A 24,877-nucleotide genomic window follows, 5' to 3' on the forward strand; every position below is an offset into this window, starting at 1 on the left:
GTCCTGGGTTCAATCCCCAGCATTTTAAAGCAATTTGGAACTTTCCTTTAGCCTCATACATGCAAAGCACCTGCTCTACCATTGAGCTACTGCCCCTTGTGAAGGTTGTGGTGAGTTTCATGTCCCTTTTACTCAAGCTAGCATTTCAAAGCAATGTGGAACTATCCACTAGCCTGCAGGAAACTTGCTTCAGTCCATCAGGGGATGTAGCTCAGTGGTAGAGCGCATGCTTTGCATGTATGAGGTCCTGGGTTCAATCCCCAGCATCTCTAAGGAAAGTTATCCTTTAACTCAAACCTTTATCTGTTGCACATCTCTCTCTGCCTAATTATTTAGTTGGGAAATTAGCATCTAGCTTGAGTACAAGGCACTTGTAACTCAGCCCAACATTCACAAGGGCCAGTGGTTCAGTGGTAGAGAACATGCTTTGCATGTATGAGCTCCTGGGATCAATCTCAGCGTCTCCAAGGAAAGTTGTAGAATTGAAAAGTTTTATTTTTTATTTTTTTTTGCAACAAAGGTCCTGGTTTCAATCCCCAGCAATTTAAAGGAATGTGGAACTTTCCATTAGCCTCACACATGCAAAGTATATGCTCTACCATTGAGCTACTGCCCCTTGTGAAGGTTGTGGTGAGTTTCATGTCCCTTTTACTCAAGCTAGCATTTCAAAGCAATGTGGAACTTTCCACTAGCCTGCAGGAAACTTGCTTCATTCCGTCAGGGGATGTAGCTCAGTGGTAGAGCGCATGCTTTGCATGTATGAGGTCCTGGGTTCAATCCCCAGCATCTCCAAGGAAAGTTATCATTTAACTCAAACCTTTATCTGTTGCACATCTCTCTCTGCCTAATTATTTGGTTGGGAAATTAGCATCTAGCTTGAGTACAAGGCACATGTAACTCAGCCCAACATTCACAAGGGCCAGTGGTTCAGTGGTAGAGCATATGCTTTGCATGCATGTGGTCATGGGTTCAATCTCCAGCAACTCCAAGGATAGTTATACTTCACCTCAAAGCTTTATCTGTTGTGCATCTCTCTCTGCCTAATTTATATTTGGAAAAATGGCAGCTAGCTTGAGTATAAGGTACATGTATCTCAGCCCAACCTTCACTAGGGCCAGTGGCTCAGTGGTAGAACACATGCTTTGCATGTATGAGCTCCTGGGTTCAATCCCCACCGTCTCCAAAGAAAATTCCTGTGTCACCACGTAGAATTGTAAAGTTGTTTTGTTGGATTTTTTTTGCAACAAATGTCCTGGGTTCAATCCCCAGCATTTTAAAGCAATTTGGAACTTTCCTTTAGCCTCATACATGCAAAGTTTATACTCTACCATTGAGCTACTGCCCCCTGTGAAGGTTGTGGTGAGTTTCATGTCCCTTTTACTCAAGCTAGCATTTCTTAGCAATGTGGAACTTTCCACTCGCCTGCAGGAAACTTTCTTCAGTCCATCAGGGGATGTAGCTCAGTGGTAGAGCGCATACTTTGCATGTATGAGGTCCTGGGTTCAATCCCCAGCATCTCCAAGAGTCATCCTTTAACTCAAAGCTTTTTCTGTTGCACATCTCTCTCTGCCTAATTTTTTAGTTGGGAAATTTGCATCTAGCTTGAGTACAAGGCACTTGTAACTCAGCCCAACATTCACAAGGGCCAGTGGTTCAGTGGTAGAGAACATGCTTTGCATGTATGAGCTCCTCGGTTCAATCTCAGCGTCTCCAAGGAAAGTTGAAGAATTGAAAAGATTTATTTTTTATTTTTTTTGCAACAAAGGTCCTGGTTTCAATCCACAGCAATTTAAAGGAATGTGGAACTTTCCATTAGCCTCACACATGCAAAGTAAATGCTCTACCATTGAGCTACTGCCCCTTGTGAAGGTTGTGGTGAGTTTCATGTCCCTTTTACTCAAGCTAGCATTTCAAAGCAATGTGGAACTTTCCACTAGCCTGCAGGAAACTTGCTTCATTCCGTCAGGGGATGTAGCTCAGTGGTAGAGCGCATGCTTTGCATGTATGAGGTCCTGGGTTCAATCCCCAGCATCTCCAAGGAAAGTTATCATTTAACTCAAACCTTTATCTGTTGCACATCTCTCTCTGCCTAATTATTTAGTTGGGAAATTAGCATCTAGCTTGAGTACAAGGCACATGTAACTCAGCCCAACATTCACAAGGGCCAGTGGTTCAGTGGTAGAGCATATGCTTTGCATGCATGTGGTCATGGGTTCAATCTCCAGCAACTCCAAGGATAGTTATACTTCACCTCAAAGCTTTATCTGTTGTGCATCTCTCTCTGCCTAATTTATATTTGGAAAAATGGCAGCTAGCTTGAGTATAAGGTACATGTATCTCAGCCCAACCTTCACTAGGGCCAGTGGCTCAGTGGTAGAACACATGCTTTGCATGTATGAGCTCCTGGGTTCAATCCCCAGTGTCTCCAAAGAAAGTTCCTGTGTCACCACGTAGAATTGTAAAGTTGTTTTGTTGGATTTTTTTTGCAACAAATGTCCTGGGTTCAATCCCCAGCATTTTAAAGCAATTTGGAACTTTCCTTTAGCCTCATACATGCAAAGCATATACTCTACCATTAAGCTACTGCCCCCTGTGAAGGTTGTGGTGAGTTTCATGTCCCTTTTACTCAAGCTAGCACTTCAAAGCAATGTGGAACTTTCCACTAGCCTGCAGGAAACTTGCTTCACTCCATCAGGGGATGTAGCTCAGTGGTAGAGCGCATGCTTTGCATGTATGAGGTCCTGGGTTCAATCCCCAGCATCTCCAAGGAAAGTTTTCCTTTAACTCAAACCTTTATCTGTTGCACATCTCTCTCTGCCTAATTATTTAGTTGGAAAATTAGCATCTAGCTTGAGTACAAAGCACATGTAACTCAGCCCAAAATTCACAAGGGCCAGTGGTTCAGTGGTACAGCACATGCTTTGCATGTATGAGCTCCTGTGTTCAATCTCAGCGTCTCTAAGGAAAGTTGTAGAATTGAAAAGTTTTTTTTTTTTTTTTTTTTTGCAACAAAGGTCCTGGTTTCAATCCCCAGCAATTTAAAGGAATATGGAACTTTCCATTAGCCTCACACATGCAAAGTATATGCTCTACCATTGAGCTACTGCCTCTTGTGAAGGTTGTGGTTAGTTACATGTCCCTTTTACTCAAGCTAGCATTTCAACGCAATGTGGAACTTTCCACTAGGCTGCAGGAAACTTGCTTCAGTCCATCAGGCGATGTAGCTCAGTGGTAGACTGCATGCTTTGCATGTATGAGGTCCTGGGTTCAATCCCCAGCATCTCCAAGAAAGTCATCCTTTAACTCAAAGCTTTTTCTGTTGCACATCTCTCTCTGCCAAATTTATATTTGGAAAAATAACAACTAGCTTGAGTACAAGGCACATGTAACTCAGCACAGCTTTCTCAAGTGACAGTAGCTCAGTGGTAGAGCATATGCTTTGCATTCATGTGGTCATGGGTTCAATCCCCAGCTTCTCCAAGGAAAGTTCCTGTCTTACCACGTAGAATTGTAAAGTTATTTTGTTGGATTTTTTTGCAACAAATGTCCTGGGTTCAATCCCCAGCATTTTAAAGCAATTTGGAACTTTCCTTTAGCCTCATACATGCAAAGCACCTGCTCTACCATTGAGCTACTGCCCCTTGTGAAGGTTGTGGTGAGTTTCATGTCCCTTTTACTCAAGCTAGCATTTCAAAGCAATGTGGAACTTTCCACTAGCCTGCAGGAAACTTGCTTCAGTCCATCAGGGGATGTAGCTTATTGGTAGAGCGCATGCTTTGCATGTATGAGGTCCTGGGTTCAATCCCCAGCATCTCCAAGGAAAGTTATCCTTTAACTCAAACCTTTATCTGTTGCACATCTCTCTCTGCCTAATTATTTAGTTGGGAAATTAGCATCTAGCTTGAGTACAAGGCACATGTAACTCAGCACAGCTTTCTCAAGTGACAGTAGCTCAGTGGTAGAGCATATGCCTTGCATTCATATGGTCATGGGTTCAATTCCCAGCATCTCCAAGGAAAGTTCCTGTGTTACCACGTAGAATTGTAAAGTTATTTTGTTGGATTTTTTTGCAACAAATGTCCTGGGTTCAATCCCCAGCATTTTAAAGCAATTTGGAACTTTCCTTTAGCCTCATACATGCAAAGCACCTGCTCTACCATTGAGCTACTGCCCCTTGTGAAGGTTGTGGTGAGTTTCATGTCCCTTTTACTCAAGCTAGCATTTCAAAGCAATGTGGAACTTTCCACTAGCCTGCAGGAAACTTGCTTCAGTCCATCAGGGGATGTAGCTCAGTGGTAGAGCGCATGCTTTGCATGTATGAGGTCCTGGGTTCAATCCCCAGCATCTCCAAGGAAAGTTATCCTTTAACTCAAACCTTTATCTGTTGCACATCTCTCTCTGCCTAATTATTTAGTTGGGAAATTAGCATCTAGCTTGAGTACAAGGCACTTGTAACTCAGCCCAACATTCACAAGGGCCAGTGGTTCAGTGGTAGAGAACATGCTTTGCATGTATGAGCTCCTGGGATCAATCTCAGCGTCTCCAAGGAAAGTTGTAGAATTGAAAAGTTTTTTTTTTAAGTTTTTTTTGCAACAAAGGTCCTGGTTTCAATCCCCAGCAATTTATAGGAATGTGGAACTTTCCATTAGCCTCACACATGCAAAGTATATGCTCTTCCATTGAGCTACTGCCTCTTGTGAAGGTTGTGGTGAGTTACATGTCCCTTTTACTCAAGCTAGCATTTTAACGCAATGTGGAACTTTCCACTAGGCTGCAGGAAACTTGCTTCAGTCCATCAGGGGATGTAGCTCAGTGGTAGAGCGCATGCTTTGCATGTATGAGGTTCTGGGTTCAATCCCCAGCATCTCCAAGGAAAGTTATCCTTTAACTCAAACCTTTATCTGTTGCACATCTCTCTCTGCCTAATTTTTTAGTTGGGAAATTAGCATCTAGCTTGAGTACAAGGCACTTGTAACTCAGCCCAACATTCACAAGGGCCAGTGGTTCAGTGGTAGAGAACATGCTTTGCATGTATGAGCTCCTGGGTTCAATCTCAGCGTCTCCAAGGAAAGTTGTAGAATTGAAAAGTTTTATTTTTTATTTTTTTTGCAACAAAGGTCCTGGTTTCAATCCCCAGCAATTTAAAGGAATGTGGAACTTTCCATTAGCCTCACACATGCAAAGTATATGCTCTACCATTGAGCTACTGCCCCTTGTGAAGGTTGTGGTGAGTTTCATGTCCCTTTTACTCAAGCTAGCATTTCAAAGCAATGTGGAACTTTCCACTAGCCTGCAGGAAACTTGCTTCATTCCGTCAGGGGATGTAGCTCAGTGGTAGAGCGCATGCTTTGCATGTATGAGGTCCTGGGTTCAATCCCCAGCATCTCCAAGGAAAGTTATCATTTAACTCAAACCTTTATCTGTTGCACATCTCTCTCTGCCTAATTATTTAGTTGGGAAATTAGCATCTAGCTTGAGTACAAGGCACATGTAACTCAGCCCAACATTCACAAGGGCCAGTGGTTCAGTGGTAGAGCATATGCTTTGCATGCATGTGGTCATGGGTTCAATCTCCAGCAACTCCAAGGATAGTTATACTTCACCTCAAAGCTTTATCTGTTGTGCATCTCTCTCTGCCTAATTTATATTTGGAAAAATGGCAGCTAGCTTGAGTATAAGGTACATGTATCTCAGCCCAACCTTCACTAGGGCCAGTGGCTCAGTGGTAGAACACATGCTTTGCATGTATGAGCTCCTGGGTTCAATCCCCAGCGTCTCCAAAGAAAATTCCCGTGTCACCCAGTAGAATTGTAAAGTTGTTTTGTTGGATTTTTTTTGCAACAAATGTCCTGGGTTCAATCCCCAGCATTTTAAAGCAATTTGGAACTTTCCTTTAGCCTCATACATGCAAAGTTTATACTCTACCATTGAGCTACTGCCCCCTGTGAAGGTTGTGGTGAGTTTCATGTCCCTTTTACTCAAGCTAGCATTTCTTAGCAATGTGGAACTTTCCACTCGCCTGCAGGAAACTTGCTTCAGTCCATCAGGGGATGTAGCTCAGTGGTAGAGCGCATGCTTTGCATGTATGAGGTCCTGGGTTCAATCCCCAGCATCTCCAAGAAAGTCATCCTTTAACTCAAATCTTTTTCTGTTGCACATCTCTCTCTGCCTAATTTTTTAGTTGGGAAATTTGCATCTAGCTTGAGTACAAGGCACTTGTAACTCAGCCCAACATTCACAAGGGCCAGTGGTTCAGTGGTAGAGAACATGCTTTGCATGTATGAGCTCCTCGGTTCAATCTCAGCGTCTCCAAGGAAAGTTGTAGAATTGAAAAGATTTATTTTTTATTTTTTTTGCAACAAAGGTCCTGGTTTCAATCCACAGCAATTTAAAGGAATGTGGAACTTTCCATTAGCCTCACACATGCAAAGTATATGCTCTACCATTGAGCTACTGCCCCTTGTGAAGGTTGTGGTGAGTTTCATGTCCCTTTTACTCAAGCTAGCATTTCAAAGCAATGTGGAACTTTCCACTAGGCTGCAGGAAACTTGCTTCATTCCGTCAGGGGATGTAGCTCAGTGGTAGAGCGCATGCTTTGCATGTATGAGGTCCTGGGTTCAATCCCCAGCATCTCCAAGGAAAGTTATCATTTAACTCAAACCTTTATCTGTTGCACATCTCTCTCTGCCTAATTATTTAGTTGGGAAATTAGCATCTAGCTTGAGTACAAGGCACATGTAACTCAGCCCAACATTCACAAGGGCCAGTGGTTCAGTGGTAGAGCATATGCTTTGCATGCATGTGGTCATGGGTTCAATCTCCAGCAACTCCAAGGATAGTTATACTTCACCTCAAAGCTTTATCTGTTGTGCATCTCTCTCTGCCTAATTTATATTTGGAAAAATGGCAGCTAGCTTGAGTATAAGGTACATGTATCTCAGCCCAACCTTCACTAGGGCCAGTGGCTCAGTGGTAGAACACATGCTTTGCATGTATGAGCTCCTGGGTTCAATCCCCAGCGTCTCCAAAGAAAGTTCCTGTGTCACCACGTAGAATTGTAAAGTTGTTTTGTTGGATTTTTTTTGCAACAAATGTCCTAGGTTCAATCCCCAGCATTTTAAAGCAATTTGGAACTTTCCTTTAGCCTCATACATGCAAAGCATATACTCTACCATTGAGCTACTGCCCCCTGTGAAGGTTGTGGTGAGTTTCATGTCCCTTTTACTCAAGCTAGCACTTCAAAGCAATGTGGAACTTTCCACTAGCCTGCAGGAAACTTGCTTCACTCCATCAGGGGATGTAGCTCAGTGGTAGAGCGCATGCTTTGCATGTATGAGGTCCTGGGTTCAATCCCCAGCATCTCCAAGGAAAGTTTTCCTTTAACTCAAACCTTTATCTGTTGCACATCTCTCTCTGCCTAATTATTTAGTTGGAAAATTAGCATCTAGCTTGAGTACAAAGCACATGTAACTCAGCCCAAAATTCACAAGGGCCAGTGGTTCAGTGGTACAGCACATGCTTTGCATGTATGAGCTCCTGTGTTCAATCTCAGTGTCTCTAAGGAAAGTTGTAGAATTGAAAAGTTTTATTTTTTATTTTTTTTGCAACAAAGGTCCTGGTTTCAATCCCCAGCAATTTAAAGGAATGTGGAACTTTCCATTAGCCTCACACATGCAAAGTATATGCTCTACCATTGAGCTACTGCCTCTTGTGAAGGTTGTGGTGAGTTACATGTCCGTTTTACTCAAGCTAGCATTTCAACGCAATGTGGAACTTTCCACTAGGCTGCAGGAAACTTGCTTCAGTCCATCAGGGGATGTAGCTCAGTGGTAGACTGCATGCTTTGCGTGTATGAGGTCCTGGGTTCAATCCCCAGCATCTCCAAGAAAGTCATCCTTTAACTCAAAGCTTTTTCTGTTGCACATCTCTCTCTGCCAAATTTATATTTTGAAAAATAACAACTAGCTTGAGTACAAGGCACATGTAACTCAGCACAGCTTTCTCAAGTGACAGTAGCTCAGTGGTAGAGCATATGCTTTGCATTCATGTGGTCATGGGTTCAATCCCCAGCTTCTCCAAGGAAAGTTCCCGTCTTACCACGTAGAATTGTAAAGTTATTTTGTTGGATTTTTTTGCAACAAATGTCCTGGGTTCAATCCCCAGCATTTTAAAGCAATTTGGAACTTTCCTTTAGCCTCATACATGCAAAGCACCTGCTCTACCATTGAGCTACTGCCCCTTGTGAAGGTTGTGGTGAGTTTCATGTCCCTTTTACACAAGCTAGCATTTCAAAGCAATGTGGAACTTTCCACTAGCCTGCAGGAAACTTGCTTCAGTCCATCAGGGGATGTAGCTCAGTGGTAGAGCGCATGCTTTGCATGTATGAGGTCCTGGGTTCAATCCCCAGCATCTCCAAGGAAAGTTATCCTTTAACTCAAACCTTTATCTGTTGCACATCTCTCTCTGCCTAATTATTTAGTTGGGAAATTAGCATCTAGCTTGAGTACAAGGCACATGTAACTCAGCACAGCTTTCTCAAGTGACAGTAGCTCAGTGGTAGAGCATATGCCTTGCATTCATGTGGTCATGGGTTCAATCCCCAGCGTCTCCAAGGAAAGTTCCTGTGTTACCACGTAGAATTGTAAAGTTATTTTGTTGGATTTTTTTGCAACAAATGTCCTGGGTTCAATCCCCAGCATTTTAAAGCAATTTGGAACTTTCCTTTAGCCTCATACATGCAAAGCACCTGCTCTACCATTGAGCTACTGCCCCTTGTGAAGGTTGTGGTGAGTTTCATGTCCCTTTTACTCAAGCTAGCATTTCAAAGCAATGTGGAACTTTCCACTAGCCTGCAGGAAACTTGCTTCAGTCCATCAGGGGATGTAGCTCAGTGGTAGAGCGCATGCTTTGCATGTATGAAGTCCTGGGTTCAATCCCCAGCATCTCCAAGGAAAGTTATCCTTTAACTCAAACCTTTATCTGTTGCACATCTCTCTCTGCCTAATTATTTAGTTGGGAAATTAGCATCTAGCTTGAGTACAAGGCACTTGTAACTCAGCCCAACATTCACAAGGGCCAGTGGTTCAGTGGTAGAGAACATGCTTTGCATGTATGAGCTCCTGGGATCAATCTCAGCGTCTCCAAGGAAAGTTGTAGAATTGAAAAGTTTTTTTTTTTATTTTTTTTTGCAACAAAGGTCCTGGTTTCAATCCCCAGCAATTTATAGGAATGTGGAACTTTCCATTAGCCTCACACATGCAAAGTATATGCTCTTCCATTGAGCTACTGCCTCTTGTGAAGGTTGTGGTGAGTTACATGTCCCTTTTACTCAAGCTAGCATTTCAACGCAATGTGGAACTTTCCACTAGGCTGCAGGAAACTTGCTTCAGTCCATCAGGGGATGTAGCTCAGTGGTAGAGCGCATGCTTTGCATGTATGAGGTCCTGGGTTCAATCCCCAGCATCTCCAAGGAAAGTTATCCTTTAACTCAAACCTTTATCTGTTGCACATCTCTCTCTGCCTAATTTTTTAGTTGGGAAATTAGCATCTAGCTTGAGTACAAGGCACTTGTAACTCAGCCCAACATTCACAAGGGCCAGTGGTTCAGTGGTAGAGAACATGCTTTGCATGTATGAGCTCCTGGGTTCAATCTCAGCGTCTCCAAGGAAAGTTGTAGAATTGAAAAGTTTTATTTTTTATTTTTTTTGCAACAAAGGTCCTGGTTTCAATCCCCAGCAATTTAAAGGAATGTGGAACTTTCCATTAGCCTCACACATGCAAAGTATATGCTCTACCATTGAGCTACTGCCCCTTGTGAAGGTTGTGGTGAGTTTCATGTCCCTTTTACTCAAGCTAGCATTTCAAAGCAATGTGGAACTTTCCACTAGCCTGCAGGAAACTTGCTTCATTCCGTCAGGGGATGTAGCTCAGTGGTAGAGCGCATGCTTTGCATGTATGAGGTCCTGGGTTCAATCCCCAGCATCTCCAAGGAAAGTTATCATTTAACTCAAACCTTTATCTGTTGCACATCTCTCTCTGCCTAATTATTTAGTTGGGAAATTAGCATCTAGCTTGAGTACAAGGCACATGTAACTCAGCCCAACATTCACAAGGGCCAGTGGTTCAGTGGTAGAGCATATGCTTTGCATGCATGTGGTCATGGGTTCAATCTCCAGCAACTCCAAGGATAGTTATACTTCACCTCAAAGCTTTATCTGTTGTGCATCTCTCTCTGCCTAATTTATATTTGGAAAAATGGCAGCTAGCTTGAGTATAAGGTACATGTATCTCAGCCCAACCTTCACTAGGGCCAGTGGCTCAGTGGTTGAACACATGCTTTGCATGTATGAGCTCCTGGGTTCAATCCCCAGCGTCTCCAAAGAAAATTCCCGTGTCACCACGTAGAATTGTAAAGTTGTTTTGTTGGATTTTTTTTGCAACAAATGTCCTGGGTTCAATCCCCAGCATTTTAAAGCAATTTGGAACTTTCCTTTAGCCTCATACATGCAAAGTTTATACTCTACCATTGAGCTACTGCCCCCTGTGAAGGTTGTGGTGAGTTTCATGTCCCTTTTACTCAAGCTAGCATTTCTTAGCAATGTGGAACTTTCCACTCGCCTGCAGGAAACTTGCTTCAGTCCATCAGGGGATGTAGCTCAGTGGTAGAGCGCATGCTTTGCATGTATGAGGTCCTGGGTTCAATCCACAGCATCTCCAAGAAAGTCATTTTTTAACTCAAAGCTTTTTCTGTTGCACATCTCTCTCTGCCTAATTTTTTAGTTGGGAAATTTGCATCTAGCTTGAGTACAAGGCACTTGTAACTCAGCCCAACATTCACAAGGGCCAGTGGTTCAGTGGTAGAGAACATGCGTTGCATGTATGAGCTCCTCGGTTCAATCTCAGCGTCTCCAAGGAAAGTTGTAGAATTGAAAAGATTTATTTTTTATTTTTTTTTGCAACAAAGGTCCTGGGTTCAATCCCCAGCATTTAAAGCAATTTGGAACTTTCCATTAGCCTAATACATGCAAAGCATATGCTCTACCATTGAGCTACTGCCCCTTGTGAAGGTTGTGGTGAGTTTCATGTCCCTTTTACTCAAGCTAGCATTTCAAAGCAATGTGGAACTTTCCACTAGCCTGCAGGAAACTTGCTTCAGTCCATCAGGGGATGTAGCTCAGTGGTAGAGCGCATGCTTTGCATGTATGAGGTCCTGGGTTCAATCCCCAGCATCTCCAAGAAAGTCATCCTTTAACTCAAAGCTTTATCTGTTGCACATCTCTATCTGCCAAATTTATATTTGGAAAAATAACAACTAGCTTGAGTACAAGGCACATGTAACTCAACACAGCTTTCTCAAGTGCCAGTAGCTCAGTGGTAGAGCATATGCTTTGCATGCATGTGGTCATGGGTTCAATCTCCAGCAACTCCAAGGATAGTTATACTTCACCTCAAAGCTTTATCTGTTGTGCATCTCTCTCTGCCTAATTTATATTTGGAAAAATGGCAGCTAGCTTGAGTATAAGGTACATGTATCTCAGCCCAACCTTCACTAGGGCCAGTGGCTCAGTGGTAGAACACATGCTTTGCATGTATGAGCTCCTGGGTTCAATCCCCACCGTCTCCAAAGAAAGTTCCCGTGTCACCACGTAGAATTGTAAAGTTGTTTTGTTGGATTTTTTTTGCAACAAATGTCCTGGGTTCAATCCCCAGCATTTTAAAGCAATTTGGAACTTTCCTTTAGCCTCATACATGCAAAGCATATACTCTACCATTGAGCTACTGCCCCCTGTGAAGGTTGTGGTGAGTTTCATGTCCCTTTTACTCAAGCTAGCATTTCTTAGCAATGTGGAACTTTCCACTCGCCTGCAGGAAACTTCCTTCAGTCCATCAGGGGATGTAGCTCAGTGGTAGAGCGCATGCTTTGCATGTATGAGGTCCTGGGTTCAATCCCCAGCATCTCCAAGAAAGTCATCCTTTAACTCAAAGCTTTTTCTATTGCACATCTCTCTCTGCCAAATTTATATTTGGAAAAATAACAACTAGCTTGAGTACAAGGCACATGTAACTCAGCACAGGTTTCTCAAGTGATAGTAGCTCAGTGGTAGAGCATATGCTTTGCATTTATGTGGTCATGGGTTCAATCCCCAGCGTCTCCAAGGAAAGTTCACGTGTTACCACGTAGAATTGTAAAGTTATTTTGGTGGATTTTTTTGCAAGAAATGTCCTGGGTTCAATCCCCAGCATTTTAAAGCAATTTGGAACTTTCCTTTAGCCTCATACATGCAAAGCACCTGCTCTACCATTGAGCTACTGCCCCTTGTGAAGGTTGTGGTGAGTTTCATGTCCCTTTTACTCAAGCTAGCATTTCAAAGCAATGTGGAACTTTCCACTAGCCTGCAGGAAACTTACTTCAGTCCATCAGGGGATGTAGCTCAGTGGTAGAGCGCATGCTTTGCATGTATGAGGTCCTGGGTTCAATCCCCAGCATCTCCAAGAAAGTCATCCTTTAACTCAAAGCTTTTTCTGTTGCACATCTCTCTTTGCCAAATTTATATTTGGAAAAATAGCAACTAGCTTGAGTACAAGGCACATGTAACTCAGCACCGCTTTCTCAAGTGCCAGTAGCTCAGTGGTAGAGCATATGCTTTGCATGCATGTGGTCATGGGTTCAATCTCCAGCAACTCCAAGGATAGTTATACTTCACCTCAAAGCTTTATCTGTTGTGCATCTCTCTCTGCCTAATTTATATTTGGAAAAATGGCAGCTAGCTTGAGTATAAGGTACATGTATCTCAGCCCAACCTTCACTAGGGCCAGTGGCTCAGTGGTAGAACACATGCTTTGCATGTATGAGCTCCTGGGTTCAATCCCCACCGTCTCCAAAGAAAGTTCCCGTGTCACCACGTAGAATTGTAAAGTTGTTTTGTTGGATTTTTTTTGCAACAAATGTCCTGGGTTCAATCCCCAGCATTTTAAAGCAATTTGGAACTTTCCTTTAGCCTCATACATGCAAAGCATATACTCTACCATTGAGCTACTGCCCCCTGTGAAGGTTGTGGTGAGTTTCATGTCCCTTTTACTCAAGCTAGCATTTCTTAGCAATGTGGAACTTTCCACTCGCCTGCAGGAAACTTGCTTCAGTCCATCAGGGGATGTAGCTCAGTGGTAGAGCGCATGCTTTGCATGTATGAGGTCCTGGGTTCAATCCCCAGCATCTCCAAGAAAGTCATCCTTTAACTCAAAGCTTTTTCTGTTGCACATCTCTCTCTGCCAAATTTATATTTGGAAAAATAACAACTAGCTTGAGTACAAGGCACATGTAACTCAGCACAGCTTTCTCAAGTGATAGTAGCTCAGTGGTAGAGCATATGCTTTGCATTCATGTGGTCATGGGTTCAATCCCCAGCGTCTCCAAGGAAAGTTCACGTGTTACCACGTAGAATTGTAAAGTTATTTTGGTGGATTTTTTTGCAAGAAATGTCCTGGGTTCAATCCCCAGCATTTTAAAGCAATTTGGAACTTTCCTTTAGCCTCATACATGCAAAGCACCTGCTCTACCATTGAGCTACTGCCCCTTGTGAAGGTTGTGGTGAGTTTCATGTCCCTTTTACTCAAGCTAGCATTTCAAAGCAATGTGGAACTTTCCACTAGCCTGCAGGAAACTTACTTCAGTCCATCAGGGGATGTAGCTCAGTGGTAGAGCGCATGCTTTGCATGTATGAGGTCCTGGGTTCAATCCCCAGCATCTCCAAGAAAGTCATCCTTTAACTCAAATCTTTTTCTGTTGCACATCTCTCTCTGCCTAATTTTTTAGTTGGGAAATTTGCATCTAGCTTGAGTACAAGGCACTTGTAACTCAGCCCAACATTCACAAGGGCCAGTGGTTCAGTGGTAGAGAACATGCTTTGCATGTATGAGCTCCTCGGTTCAATCTCAGCGTCTCCAAAGAAAGTTGTAGAATTGAAAAGATTTATTTTTTATTTTTTTTGCAACAAAGGTCCTGGTTTCAATCCACAGCAATTTAAAGGAATGTGGAACTTTCCATTAGCCTCACACATGCAAAGTATATGCTCTACCATTGAGCTACTGCCCCTTGTGAAGTTTGTGGTGAGTTTCATGTCCCTTTTACTCAAGCTAGCATTTCAAAGCAATGTGGAACTTTCCACTAGGCTGCAGGAAACTTGCTTCATTCCGTCAGGGGATGTAGCTCAGTGGTAGAGCGCATGCTTTGCATGTATGAGGTCCTGGGTTCAATCCCCAGCATCTCCAAGGAAAGTTATCATTTAACTCAAACCTTTATCTGTTGCACATCTCTCTCTGCCTAATTATTTAGTTGGGAAATTAGCATCTAGCTTGAGTACAAGGCACATGTAACTCAGCCCAACATTCACAAGGGCCAGTGGTTCAGTGGTAGAGCATATGCTTTGCATGCATGTGGTCATGGGTTCAATCTCCAGCAACTCCAAGGATAGTTATACTTCACCTCAAAGCTTTATCTGTTGTGCATCTCTCTCTGCCTAATTTATATTTGGAAAAATGGCAGCTAGCTTGAGTATAAGGTACATGTATCTCAGCCCAACCTTCACTAGGGCCAGTGGCTCAGTGGTAGAACACATGCTTTGCATGTATGAGCTCCTGGGTTCAATCCCCAGCGTCTCCAAAGAAAGTTCCTGTGTCACCACGTAGAATTGTAAAGTTGTTTTGTTGGATTTTTTTTGCAACAAATGTCCTGGGTTCAATCCCCAGCATTTTAAAGCAATTTGGAACTTTCCTTTAGCCTCATACATGCAAAGCATATACTCTACCATTGAGCTACTGCCCCCTGTGAAGGTTGTGGTGAGTTTCATGTCCCTTTTACTCAAGCTAGCACTTCAAAGCAATGTGGAACTTTCCACTAGCCTGCAGGAAACTTGCTTCACTCCATCAGGGGATGTAGCTCAGTGGTAGAGCGCATGCTTTGCATGTATGAGGTCCTGGGTTCAATCCCCAGCATCTCCAAGGAAAGTTTTCCTTTAACTCAAACCTTTATCTGTTGCACATCTCTCTCTGCCTAATTATTTAGTTGGAAAATTAGCATCTAGCTTGAGTACAAAGCACATGTAACTCAGCCCAAAATTCACAAGGGCCAGTGGTTCAGTGGTACAGCACATGCTTTGCATGTATGAGCTCCTGTGTTCAATCTCAGTGTCTCTAAGGAAAGTTGTAGAATTGAAAAGTTTTATTTTTTATTTTTTTTGCAACAAAGGTCCTGGTTTCAATCCCCAGCAATTTAAAGGAATGTGGAACTTTCCATTAGCCTCACACATGCAAAGTATATGCTCTACCATTGAGCTACTGCCTCTTGTGAAGGTTGTGGTGAGTTACATGTCCGTTTTACTCAAGCTAGCATTTCAACGCAATGTGGAACTTTCCACTAGGCTGCAGGAAACTTGCTTCAGTCCATCAGGGGATGTAGCTCAGTGGTAGACTGCATGCTTTGCGTGTATGAGGTCCTGGGTTCAATCCCCAGCATCTCCAAGAAAGTCATCCTTTAACTCAAAGCTTTTTCTGTTGCACATCTCTCTCTGCCAAATTTATATTTTGAAAAATAACAACTAGCTTGAGTACAAGGCACATGTAACTCAGCACAGCTTTCTCAAGTGACAGTAGCTCAGTGGTAGAGCATATGCTTTGCATTCATGTGGTCATGGGTTCAATCCCCAGCTTCTCCAAGGAAAGTTCCCGTCTTACCACGTAGAATTGTAAAGTTATTTTGTTGGATTTTTTTGCAACAAATGTCCTGGGTTCAATCCCCAGCATTTTAAAGCAATTTGGAACTTTCCTTTAGCCTCATACATGCAAAGCACCTGCTCTACCATTGAGCTACTGCCCCTTGTGAAGGTTGTGGTGAGTTTCATGTCCCTTTTACACAAGCTAGCATTTCAAAGCAATGTGGAACTTTCCACTAGCCTGCAGGAAACTTGCTTCAGTCCATCAGGGGATGTAGCTCAGTGGTAGAGCGCATGCTTTGCATGTATGAGGTCCTGGGTTCAATCCCCAGCATCTCCAAGGAAAGTTATCCTTTAACTCAAACCTTTATCTGTTGCACATCTCTCTCTGCCTAATTATTTAGTTGGGAAATTAGCATCTAGCTTGAGTACAAGGCACATGTAACTCAGCACAGCTTTCTCAAGTGACAGTAGCTCAGTGGTAGAGCATATGCCTTGCATTCATGTGGTCATGGGTTCAATCCCCAGCGTCTCCAAGGAAAGTTCCTGTGTTACCACGTAGAATTGTAAAGTTATTTTGTTGGATTTTTTTGCAACAAATGTCCTGGGTTCAATCCCCAGCATTTTAAAGCAATTTGGAACTTTCCTTTAGCCTCATACATGCAAAGCACCTGCTCTACCATTGAGCTACTGCCCCTTGTGAAGGTTGTGGTGAGTTTCATGTCCCTTTTACTCAAGCTAGCATTTCAAAGCAATGTGGAACTTTCCACTAGCCTGCAGGAAACTTGCTTCAGTCCATCAGGGGATGTAGCTCAGTGGTAGAGCGCATGCTTTGCATGTATGAAGTCCTGGGTTCAATCCCCAGCATCTCCAAGGAAAGTTATCCTTTAACTCAAACCTTTATCTGTTGCACATCTCTCTCTGCCTAATTATTTAGTTGGGAAATTAGCATCTAGCTTGAGTACAAGGCACTTGTAACTCAGCCCAACATTCACAAGGGCCAGTGGTTCAGTGGTAGAGAACATGCTTTGCATGTATGAGCTCCTGGGATCAATCTCAGCGTCTCCAAGGAAAGTTGTAGAATTGAAAAGTTTTTTTTTTTTTTTTTTTTTGCAACAAAGGTCCTGGTTTCAATCCCCAGCAATTTATAGGAATGTGGAACTTTCCATTAGCCTCACACATGCAAAGTATATGCTCTTCCATTGAGCTACTGCCTCTTGTGAAGGTTGTGGTGAGTTACATGTCCCTTTTACTCAAGCTAGCATTTCAACGCAATGTGGAACTTTCCACTAGGCTGCAGGAAACTTGCTTCAGTCCATCAGGGGATGTAGCTCAGTGGTAGAGCGCATGCTTTGCATGTATGAGGTCCTGGGTTCAATCCCCAGCATCTCCAAGGAAAGTTATCCTTTAACTCAAACCTTTATCTGTTGCACATCTCTCTCTGCCTAATTTTTTAGTTGGGAAATTAGCATCTAGCTTGAGTACAAGGCACTTGTAACTCAGCCCAACATTCACAAGGGCCAGTGGTTCAGTGGTAGAGAACATGCTTTGCATGTATGAGCTCCTGGGTTCAATCTCAGCGTCTCCAAGGAAAGTTGTAGAATTGAAAAGTTTTATTTTTTATTTTTTTTGCAACAAAGGTCCTGGTTTCAATCCCCAGCAATTTAAAGGAATGTGGAACTTTCCATTAGCCTCACACATGCAAAGTATATGCTCTACCATTGAGCTACTGCCCCTTGTGAAGGTTGTGGTGAGTTTCATGTCCCTTTTACTCAAGCTAGCATTTCAAAGCAATGTGGAACTTTCCACTAGCCTGCAGGAAACTTGCTTCATTCCGTCAGGGGATGTAGCTCAGTGGTAGAGCGCATGCTTTGCATGTATGAGGTCCTGGGTTCAATCCCCAGCATCTCCAAGGAAAGTTATCATTTAACTCAAACCTTTATCTGTTGCACATCTCTCTCTGCCTAATTATTTAGTTGGGAAATTAGCATCTAGCTTGAGTACAAGGCACAGGTAACTCAGCCCAACATTCACAAGGGCCAGTGGTTCAGTGGTAGAGCATATGCTTTGCATGCATGTGGTCATGGGTTCAATCTCCAGCAACTCCAAGGATAGTTATACTTCACCTCAAAGCTTTATCTGTTGTGCATCTCTCTCTGCCTAATTTATATTTGGAAAAATGGCAGCTAGCTTGAGTATAAGGTACATGTATCTCAGCCCAACCTTCACTAGGGCCAGTGGCTCAGTGGTTGAACACATGCTTTGCATGTATGAGCTCCTGGGTTCAATCCCCAGCGTCTCCAAAGAAAATTCCCGTGTCACCACGTAGAATTGTAAAGTTGTTTTGTTGGATTTTTTTTGCAACAAATGTCCTGGGTTCAATCCCCAGCATTTTAAAGCAATTTGGAACTTTCCTTTAGCCTCATACATGCAAAGTTTATACTCTACCATTGAGCTACTGCCCCCTGTGAAGGTTGTGGTGAGTTTCATGTCCCTTTTACTCAAGCTAGCATTTCTTAGCAATGTGGAACTTTCCACTCGCCTGCAGGAAACTTGCTTCAGTCCATCAGGGGATGTAGCTCAGTGGTAGAGCGCATGCTTTGCATGTATGAGGTCCTGGGTTCAATCCACAGCATCTCCAAGAAAGTCATTTTTTAACTCAAAGCTTTTTCTGTTGCACATCTCTCTCTGCCTAATTTTTTAGTTGGGAAATTTGCATCTAGCTTGAGTACAAGGCACTTGTAACTCAGCCCAACATTCACAAGGGCCAGTGGTTCAGTGGTAGAGAACATGCTTTGCATGTATGAGCTCCTCGGTTCAATCTCAGCGTCTCCAAGGAAAGTTGTAGAATTGAAAAGATTTATTTTTTATTTTTTTTGCAACAAAGGTCCTGGGTTCAATCCCCAGCATTTAAAGCAATTTGGAACTTTCCATTAGCCTAATACATGCAAAGCATATGCTCTACCATTGAGCTACTGCCCCTTGTGAAGGTTGTGGTGAGTTTCATGTCCCTTTTACTCAAGCTAGCATTTCAAAGCAATGTGGAACTTTCCACTAGCCTGCAGGAAACTTGCTTCAGTCCATCAGGGGATGTAGCTCAGTGGTAGAGCGCATGCTTTGCATGTATGAGGTCCTGGGTTCAATCCCCAGCATCTCCAAGAAAGTCATCCTTTAACTCAAAGCTTTATCTGTTGCACATCTCTATCTGCCAAATTTATATTTGGAAAAATAACAACTAGCTTGAGTACAAGGCACATGTAACTCAACACAGCTTTCTCAAGTGCCAGTAGCTCAGTGGTAGAGCATATGCTTTGCATGCATGTGGTCATGGGTTCAATCTCCAGCAACTCCAAGGATAGTTATACTTCACCTCAAAGCTTTATCTGTTGTGCATCTCTCTCTGCCTAATTTATATTTGGAAAAATGGCAGCTAGCTTGAGTATAAGGTACATGTATCTCAGCCCAACCTTCACTAGGGCCAGTGGCTCAGTGGTAGAACACATGCTTTGCATGTATGAGCTCCTGGGTTCAATCCCCACCGTCTCCAAAGAAAGTTCCCGTGTCACCACGTAGAATTGTAAAGTTGTTTTGTTGGATTTTTTTTGCAACAAATGTCCTGGGTTCAATCCCCAGCATTTTAAAGCAATTTGGAACTTTCCTTTAGCCTCATACATGCAAAGCATATACTCTACCATTGAGCTACTGCCCCCTGTGAAGGTTGTGGTGAGTTTCATGTCCCTTTTACTCAAGCTAGCATTTCTTAGCAATGTGGAACTTTCCACTCGCCTGCAGGAAACTTGCTTCAGTCCATCAGGGGATGTAGCTCAGTGGTAGAGCGCATGCTTTGCATGTATGAGGTCCTGGGTTCAATCCCCAGCATCTCCAAGAAAGTCATCCTTTAACTCAAAGCTTTTTCTATTGCACATCTCTCTCTGCCAAATTTATATTTGGAAAAATAACAACTAGCTTGAGTACAAGGCACATGTAACTCAGCACAGGTTTCTCAAGTGATAGTAGCTCAGTGGTAGAGCATATGCTTTGCATTTATGTGGTCATGGGTTCAATCCCCAGCGTCTCCAAGGAAAGTTCACGTGTTACCACGTAGAATTGTAAAGTTATTTTGGTGGATTTTTTTGCAAGAAATGTCCTGGGTTCAATCCCCAGAATTTTAAAGCAATTTGGAACTTTCCTTTAGCCTCATACATGCAAAGCACCTGCTCTACCATTGAGCTACTGCCCCTTGTGAAGGTTGTGGTGAGTTTCATGTCCCTTTTACTCAAGCTAGCATTTCAAAGCAATGTGGAACTTTCCACTAGCCTGCAGGAAACTTACTTCAGTCCATCAGGGGATGTAGCTCAGTGGTAGAGCGCATGCTTTGCATGTATGAGGTCCTGGGTTCAATCCCCAGCATCTCCAAGAAAGTCATCCTTTAACTCAAAGCTTTTTCTGTTGCACATCTCTCTTTGCCAAATTTATATTTGGAAAAATAGCAACTAGCTTGAGTACAAGGCACATGTAACTCAGCACAGCTTTCTCAAGTGACAGTAGCTCAGTGGGAGAGCATATGCTTTGCATTCATGTGGTCATGGGTTCAATCTCCAGCTTCTCCAAGGAAAGTTCCCGTCTTACCACGTAGAATTGTAAAGTTATTTTGTTGGATTTTTTTGCAACAAATGTCCTGGGTTCAATCCCCAGCATTTTAAAGCAATTTGGAACTTTCCTTTAGCCTCATACATGCAAAGCACCTGCTCTACCATTGAGCTACTGCCCCTTGTGAAGGTTGTGGTGAGTTTCATGTCCCTTTTACTCAAGCTAGCATTTCAAAGCAATGTGGAACTTTCCACTAGCCTGCAGGAAACTTGCTTCAGTCCATCAGGGGATGTAGCTCAGTGGTAGAGCGCATGCTTTGCATGTATGAGGTCCTGGGTTCAATCCCCAGCATCTCCAAGGAAAGTTATCCTTTAACTCAAACCTTTATCTGTTGCACATCTCTCTCTGCCTAATTATTTAGTTGGGAAATTAGCATCTAGCTTGAGTACAAGGCACTTGTAACTCAGCCCAACATTCACAAGGGCCAGTGGTTCAGTGGTAGAGAACATGCTTTGCATGTATGAGCTCCTGGGATCAATCTCAGCGTCTCCAAGGAAAGTTGTAGAATTGAAAAGTTTTTATTTTTTATTTTTTTTTGCAACAAAGGTCCTGGTTTCAATCCCCAGCAATTTATAGGAATGTGGAACTTTCCATTAGCCTCACACATGCAAAGTATATGCTCTACCATTGAGCTACTGCCTCTTGTGAAGGTTGTGGTGAGTTACATGTCCCTTTTACTCAAGCTAGCATTTCAACGCAATGTGGAACTTTCCACTAGGCTGCAGGAAACTTGCTTCAGTCCATCAGGGGATGTAGCTCAGTGGTAGAGCGCATGCTTTGCATGTATGAGGTCCTGGGTTCAATCCCCAGCATCTCCAAGAAAGTCATCCTTTAACTCAAAGCTTTTTCTGTTGCACATCTCTCTCTGCCTAATTTTTTAGTTGGGAAATTTGCATCTAGCTTGAGTACAAGGCACTTGTAACTCAGCCCAACATTCACAAGGGCCAGTGGTTCAGTGGTAGAGAACATGCTTTGCATGTATGAGCTCCTCGGTTCAATCTCAGCGTCTCCAAGGAAAGTTGTAGAATTGAAAAGATTTATTTTTTTTTTTTTTTGCAACAAAGGTCCTGGGTTCAATCCCCAGCATTTAAAGCAATTTGGAACTTTCCATTAGCCTAATACATGCAAAGCATATGCTCTACCATTGAGCTACTGCCCCTTGTGAAGGTTGTGGTGAGTTTCATGTCCCTTTTACTCAAGCTAGCATTTCAAAGCAATGTGGAACTTTCCACTAGCCTGCAGGAAACTTGCTTCAGTCCATCAGGGGATGTAGCTCAGTGGTAGAGCGCATGCTTTGCATGTATGAGGTCCTGGGTTCAATCCCCAGCATCTCCAAGAAAGTCATCCTTTAACTCAAAGCTTTATCTGTTGCACATCTCTATCTGCCAAATTTATATTTGGAAAAATAACAACTAGCTTGAGTACAAGGCACATGTAACTCAACACAGCTTTCTCAAGTGCCAGTAGCTCAGTGGTAGAGCATATGCTTTGCATGCATGTGGTCATGGGTTCAATCTCCAGCAACTCCAAGGATAGTTATACTTCACCTCAAAGCTTTATCTGTTGTGCATCTCTCTCTGCCTAATTTATATTTGGAAAAATGGCAGCTAGCTTGAGTATAAGGTACATGTATCTCAGCCCAACCTTCACTAGGGCCAGTGGCTCAGTGGTAGAACACATGCTTTGCATGTATGAGCTCCTGGGTTCAATCCCCACCGTCTCCAAAGAAAGTTCCCGTGTCACCACGTAGAATTGTAAAGTTGTTTTGTTGGATTTTTTTTGCAACAAATGTCCTGGGTTCAATCCCCAGCATTTTAAAGCAATTTGGAACTTTCCTTTAGCCTCATACATGCAAAGCATATACTCTACCATTGAGCTACTGCCCCCTGTGAAGATTGTGGTGAGTTTCATGTCCCTTTTACTCAAGCTAGCATTTCTTAGCAATGTGGAACTTTCCACTCGCCTGCAGGAAACTTGCTTCAGTCCATCAGGGGATGTAGCTCAGTGGTAGAGCGCATGCTTTGCATGTATGAGGTCCTGGGTTCAATCCCCAGCATCTCCAAGAAAGTCATCCTTTAACTCAAAGCTTTTTCTGTTGCACATCTCTCTCTGCCAAATTTATATTTGGAAAAATAACAACTAGCTTGAGTACAAGGCACATGTAACTCAGCACAGCTTTCTCAAGTGATAGTAGCTCAGTGGTAGAGCATATGCTTTGCATTCATGTGGTCATGGGTTCAATCCCCAGCGTCTCCAAGGAAAGTTCACGTGTTACCACGTAGAATTGTAAAGTTATTTTGGTGGATTTTTTTGCAAGAAATGTCCTGGGTTCAATCCCCAGCATTTTAAAGCAATTTGGAACTTTCCTTTAGCCTCATACATGCAAAGCACCTGCTCTACCATTGAGCTACTGCCCCTTGTGAAGGTTGTGGTGAGTTTCATGTCCCTTTTACTCAAGCTAGCATTTCAAAGCAATGTGGAACTTTCCACTAGCCTGCAGGAAACTTACTTCAGTCCATCAGGGGATGTAGCTCAGTGGTAGAGCGCATGCTTTGCATGTATGAGGTCCTGGGTTCAATCCCCAGCATCTCCAAGAAAGTCATCCTTTAACTCAAATCTTTTTCTGTTGCACATCTCTCTTTGCCAAATTTATATTTGGAAAAATAACAACTAGCTTGAGTACAAGGCACATGTAACTCAGCACAGCTTTCTCAAGTGACAGTAGCTCAGTGGGAGAGCATATGCTTTGCATTCATGTGGTCATGGGTTCAATCCCCAGCTTCTCCAAGGAAAGTTCCCGTGTTACCACGTAGAATTGTAAAGTTATTTTGTTGGATTTTTTTGCAACAAATGTCCTGGGTTCAATCCCCAGCATTTTAAAGCAATTTGGAACTTTCCTTTAGCCTCATACATGCAAAGCACCTGCTCTACCATTGAGCTACTTCCCCTTGTGAAGGTTGTGGTGAGTTTCATGTCCCTTTTACTCAAGCTAGCATTTCAAAGCAATGTGGAACTTTCCACTAGCCTGCATGAAACTTGCTTCAGTCCATCAGGGGATGTAGCTCAGTGGTAGAGCGCATGCTTTGCATGTATGAGGTCCTGGGTTCAATCCCCAGCATCTCCAAGGAAAGTTATCCTTTAACTCAAACCTTTATCTGTTGCACATCTCTCTCTGCCTAATTATTTAGTTGGGAAATTAGCATCTAGCTTGAGTACAAGGCACTTGTAACTCAGCCCAACATTCACAAGGGCCAGTGGTTCAGTGGTAGAGAACATTCTTTGCATGTATGAGCTCCTGGGATCAATCTCAGCGTCTCCAAGGAAAGTTGTAGAATTGAAAAGTTTTATTTTTTATTTTTTTTTGCAACAAAGGTCCTGGTTTCAATCCCCAGCAATTTATAGGAATGTGGAACTTTCCATTAGCCTCACACATGCAAAGTATATGCTCTACCATTGAGCTACTGCCTCTTGTGAAGGTTGTGGTGAGTTACATGTCCCTTTTACTCAAGCTAGCATTTCAACGCAATGTGGAACTTTCCACTAGGCTGCAGGAAACTTGCTTCAGACCATCAGGGGATGTAGCTCAGTGGTAGAGCGCATCCTTTGCATGTATGTGGTCCTGGGTTCAATCCCCAGCATCTCCAAGGAAAGTTATCCTTTAACTCAAACCTTTATCTGTTGCACATCTCTCTCTGCCTAATTTTTTAGTTGGGAAATTAGCATCTAGCTTGAGTACAAGGCACTTGTAACTCAGCCCAACATTCACAAGGGCCAGTGGTTCAGTGGTAGAGAACATGCTTTGCATGTATGAGCTCCTGGGTTCAATCTCAGCGTCTCCAAGGAAAGTTGTAGAATTGAAAAGTTTTATTTTTTATTTTTTTTGCAACAAAGGTCCTGGTTTCAATCCCCAGCAATTTAAAGGAATGTGGAACTTTCCATTAGCCTCAAACATGCAAAGTATATGCTCTACCATTGAGCTACTGCCCCTTGTGAAGGTTGTGGTGAGTTTCATGTCCCTTTTACTCAAGCTAGCATTTCAAAGCAATGTGGAACTTTCCACTAGCCTGCAGGAAACTTGCTTCAGTCCGTCAGGGGATGTAGCTCAGTGGTAGAGCGCATGCTTTGCATGTATGAGGTCCTGGGTTCAATCCCCAGCATCTCCAAGGAAAGTTATCATTTAACTCAAACCTTTATCTGTTGCACATCTCTCTCTGCCTAATTATTTAGTTGGGAAATTAGCATCTAGCTTGAGTACAAGGCACATGTAACTCAGCCCAACATTCACAAGGGCCAGTGGTTCAGTGGTAGAGCATATGCTTTGCATGCATGTGGTCATGGGTTCAATCTCCAGCAACTCCAAGGATAGTTTTACTTCACCTCAAACCTTTATCTGTTGTGCATCTCTCTCAGCCTAATTTATATTTGGAAAAATGGCAGCTAGCTTGAGTATAAGGTACATGTATCTCAGCCCAACCTTCACTAGGGCCAGTGGCTCAGTGGTAGAACACATGCTTTGCATG

The 24,877-nt window shown here is 43.0% G+C and overlaps 34 non-coding genes across 34 annotated transcripts; all 34 read left to right on the plus strand.

Annotated features, from left to right (window-relative positions):
- The first annotated feature begins 200 nt into the window (after positions 1-200).
- trnaa-ugc (transfer RNA alanine (anticodon UGC)) lies at positions 201-272 on the plus strand. Its single transcript has one exon. It is a non-coding gene; the product is annotated as a tRNA-Ala (tRNA).
- Positions 273-720: 448 nt separating this feature from the next.
- trnaa-ugc (transfer RNA alanine (anticodon UGC)) lies at positions 721-792 on the plus strand. The gene has a single exon. It is a non-coding gene; the product is annotated as a tRNA-Ala (tRNA).
- A 657-nt stretch (positions 793-1,449) lies between these two features.
- Positions 1,450-1,521, plus strand: trnaa-ugc (transfer RNA alanine (anticodon UGC)). The gene has a single exon. It is a non-coding gene; the product is annotated as a tRNA-Ala (tRNA).
- A 444-nt stretch (positions 1,522-1,965) lies between these two features.
- On the plus strand, positions 1,966-2,037 carry trnaa-ugc (transfer RNA alanine (anticodon UGC)). The gene has a single exon. It is a non-coding gene; the product is annotated as a tRNA-Ala (tRNA).
- Positions 2,038-2,694: 657 nt separating this feature from the next.
- On the plus strand, positions 2,695-2,766 carry trnaa-ugc (transfer RNA alanine (anticodon UGC)). Its single transcript has one exon. It is a non-coding gene; the product is annotated as a tRNA-Ala (tRNA).
- Positions 2,767-4,278: 1,512 nt separating this feature from the next.
- trnaa-ugc (transfer RNA alanine (anticodon UGC)) lies at positions 4,279-4,350 on the plus strand. Its single transcript has one exon. It is a non-coding gene; the product is annotated as a tRNA-Ala (tRNA).
- A 448-nt stretch (positions 4,351-4,798) lies between these two features.
- trnaa-ugc (transfer RNA alanine (anticodon UGC)) lies at positions 4,799-4,870 on the plus strand. The gene has a single exon. It is a non-coding gene; the product is annotated as a tRNA-Ala (tRNA).
- A 447-nt stretch (positions 4,871-5,317) lies between these two features.
- trnaa-ugc (transfer RNA alanine (anticodon UGC)) lies at positions 5,318-5,389 on the plus strand. The gene has a single exon. It is a non-coding gene; the product is annotated as a tRNA-Ala (tRNA).
- Positions 5,390-6,046: 657 nt separating this feature from the next.
- trnaa-ugc (transfer RNA alanine (anticodon UGC)) lies at positions 6,047-6,118 on the plus strand. Its single transcript has one exon. It is a non-coding gene; the product is annotated as a tRNA-Ala (tRNA).
- A 446-nt stretch (positions 6,119-6,564) lies between these two features.
- trnaa-ugc (transfer RNA alanine (anticodon UGC)) lies at positions 6,565-6,636 on the plus strand. Its single transcript has one exon. It is a non-coding gene; the product is annotated as a tRNA-Ala (tRNA).
- Positions 6,637-7,293: 657 nt separating this feature from the next.
- Positions 7,294-7,365, plus strand: trnaa-ugc (transfer RNA alanine (anticodon UGC)). Its single transcript has one exon. It is a non-coding gene; the product is annotated as a tRNA-Ala (tRNA).
- Positions 7,366-8,343: 978 nt separating this feature from the next.
- On the plus strand, positions 8,344-8,415 carry trnaa-ugc (transfer RNA alanine (anticodon UGC)). The gene has a single exon. It is a non-coding gene; the product is annotated as a tRNA-Ala (tRNA).
- Positions 8,416-9,396: 981 nt separating this feature from the next.
- On the plus strand, positions 9,397-9,468 carry trnaa-ugc (transfer RNA alanine (anticodon UGC)). Its single transcript has one exon. It is a non-coding gene; the product is annotated as a tRNA-Ala (tRNA).
- A 447-nt stretch (positions 9,469-9,915) lies between these two features.
- Positions 9,916-9,987, plus strand: trnaa-ugc (transfer RNA alanine (anticodon UGC)). Its single transcript has one exon. It is a non-coding gene; the product is annotated as a tRNA-Ala (tRNA).
- Positions 9,988-11,162: 1,175 nt separating this feature from the next.
- trnaa-ugc (transfer RNA alanine (anticodon UGC)) lies at positions 11,163-11,234 on the plus strand. The gene has a single exon. It is a non-coding gene; the product is annotated as a tRNA-Ala (tRNA).
- Positions 11,235-11,889: 655 nt separating this feature from the next.
- trnaa-ugc (transfer RNA alanine (anticodon UGC)) lies at positions 11,890-11,961 on the plus strand. Its single transcript has one exon. It is a non-coding gene; the product is annotated as a tRNA-Ala (tRNA).
- A 459-nt stretch (positions 11,962-12,420) lies between these two features.
- Positions 12,421-12,492, plus strand: trnaa-ugc (transfer RNA alanine (anticodon UGC)). Its single transcript has one exon. It is a non-coding gene; the product is annotated as a tRNA-Ala (tRNA).
- Positions 12,493-13,147: 655 nt separating this feature from the next.
- Positions 13,148-13,219, plus strand: trnaa-ugc (transfer RNA alanine (anticodon UGC)). The gene has a single exon. It is a non-coding gene; the product is annotated as a tRNA-Ala (tRNA).
- A 459-nt stretch (positions 13,220-13,678) lies between these two features.
- Positions 13,679-13,750, plus strand: trnaa-ugc (transfer RNA alanine (anticodon UGC)). Its single transcript has one exon. It is a non-coding gene; the product is annotated as a tRNA-Ala (tRNA).
- Positions 13,751-14,196: 446 nt separating this feature from the next.
- trnaa-ugc (transfer RNA alanine (anticodon UGC)) lies at positions 14,197-14,268 on the plus strand. The gene has a single exon. It is a non-coding gene; the product is annotated as a tRNA-Ala (tRNA).
- Positions 14,269-14,925: 657 nt separating this feature from the next.
- On the plus strand, positions 14,926-14,997 carry trnaa-ugc (transfer RNA alanine (anticodon UGC)). Its single transcript has one exon. It is a non-coding gene; the product is annotated as a tRNA-Ala (tRNA).
- A 978-nt stretch (positions 14,998-15,975) lies between these two features.
- trnaa-ugc (transfer RNA alanine (anticodon UGC)) lies at positions 15,976-16,047 on the plus strand. The gene has a single exon. It is a non-coding gene; the product is annotated as a tRNA-Ala (tRNA).
- A 981-nt stretch (positions 16,048-17,028) lies between these two features.
- trnaa-ugc (transfer RNA alanine (anticodon UGC)) lies at positions 17,029-17,100 on the plus strand. The gene has a single exon. It is a non-coding gene; the product is annotated as a tRNA-Ala (tRNA).
- A 447-nt stretch (positions 17,101-17,547) lies between these two features.
- trnaa-ugc (transfer RNA alanine (anticodon UGC)) lies at positions 17,548-17,619 on the plus strand. The gene has a single exon. It is a non-coding gene; the product is annotated as a tRNA-Ala (tRNA).
- Positions 17,620-18,793: 1,174 nt separating this feature from the next.
- trnaa-ugc (transfer RNA alanine (anticodon UGC)) lies at positions 18,794-18,865 on the plus strand. Its single transcript has one exon. It is a non-coding gene; the product is annotated as a tRNA-Ala (tRNA).
- A 655-nt stretch (positions 18,866-19,520) lies between these two features.
- Positions 19,521-19,592, plus strand: trnaa-ugc (transfer RNA alanine (anticodon UGC)). Its single transcript has one exon. It is a non-coding gene; the product is annotated as a tRNA-Ala (tRNA).
- Positions 19,593-20,051: 459 nt separating this feature from the next.
- On the plus strand, positions 20,052-20,123 carry trnaa-ugc (transfer RNA alanine (anticodon UGC)). The gene has a single exon. It is a non-coding gene; the product is annotated as a tRNA-Ala (tRNA).
- A 459-nt stretch (positions 20,124-20,582) lies between these two features.
- On the plus strand, positions 20,583-20,654 carry trnaa-ugc (transfer RNA alanine (anticodon UGC)). The gene has a single exon. It is a non-coding gene; the product is annotated as a tRNA-Ala (tRNA).
- Positions 20,655-21,103: 449 nt separating this feature from the next.
- Positions 21,104-21,175, plus strand: trnaa-ugc (transfer RNA alanine (anticodon UGC)). Its single transcript has one exon. It is a non-coding gene; the product is annotated as a tRNA-Ala (tRNA).
- A 445-nt stretch (positions 21,176-21,620) lies between these two features.
- On the plus strand, positions 21,621-21,692 carry trnaa-ugc (transfer RNA alanine (anticodon UGC)). Its single transcript has one exon. It is a non-coding gene; the product is annotated as a tRNA-Ala (tRNA).
- Positions 21,693-22,347: 655 nt separating this feature from the next.
- On the plus strand, positions 22,348-22,419 carry trnaa-ugc (transfer RNA alanine (anticodon UGC)). The gene has a single exon. It is a non-coding gene; the product is annotated as a tRNA-Ala (tRNA).
- Positions 22,420-22,878: 459 nt separating this feature from the next.
- trnaa-ugc (transfer RNA alanine (anticodon UGC)) lies at positions 22,879-22,950 on the plus strand. Its single transcript has one exon. It is a non-coding gene; the product is annotated as a tRNA-Ala (tRNA).
- A 459-nt stretch (positions 22,951-23,409) lies between these two features.
- On the plus strand, positions 23,410-23,481 carry trnaa-ugc (transfer RNA alanine (anticodon UGC)). Its single transcript has one exon. It is a non-coding gene; the product is annotated as a tRNA-Ala (tRNA).
- A 967-nt stretch (positions 23,482-24,448) lies between these two features.
- On the plus strand, positions 24,449-24,520 carry trnaa-ugc (transfer RNA alanine (anticodon UGC)). Its single transcript has one exon. It is a non-coding gene; the product is annotated as a tRNA-Ala (tRNA).
- The last annotated feature ends 357 nt before the right edge of the window (positions 24,521-24,877 follow it).

The sequence above is a fragment of the Pseudorasbora parva genome, chromosome 20 (genome assembly GCF_024679245.1).
Source record: "Pseudorasbora parva isolate DD20220531a chromosome 20, ASM2467924v1, whole genome shotgun sequence".
Lineage (NCBI taxonomy): Eukaryota > Metazoa > Chordata > Actinopteri > Cypriniformes > Gobionidae > Pseudorasbora > Pseudorasbora parva.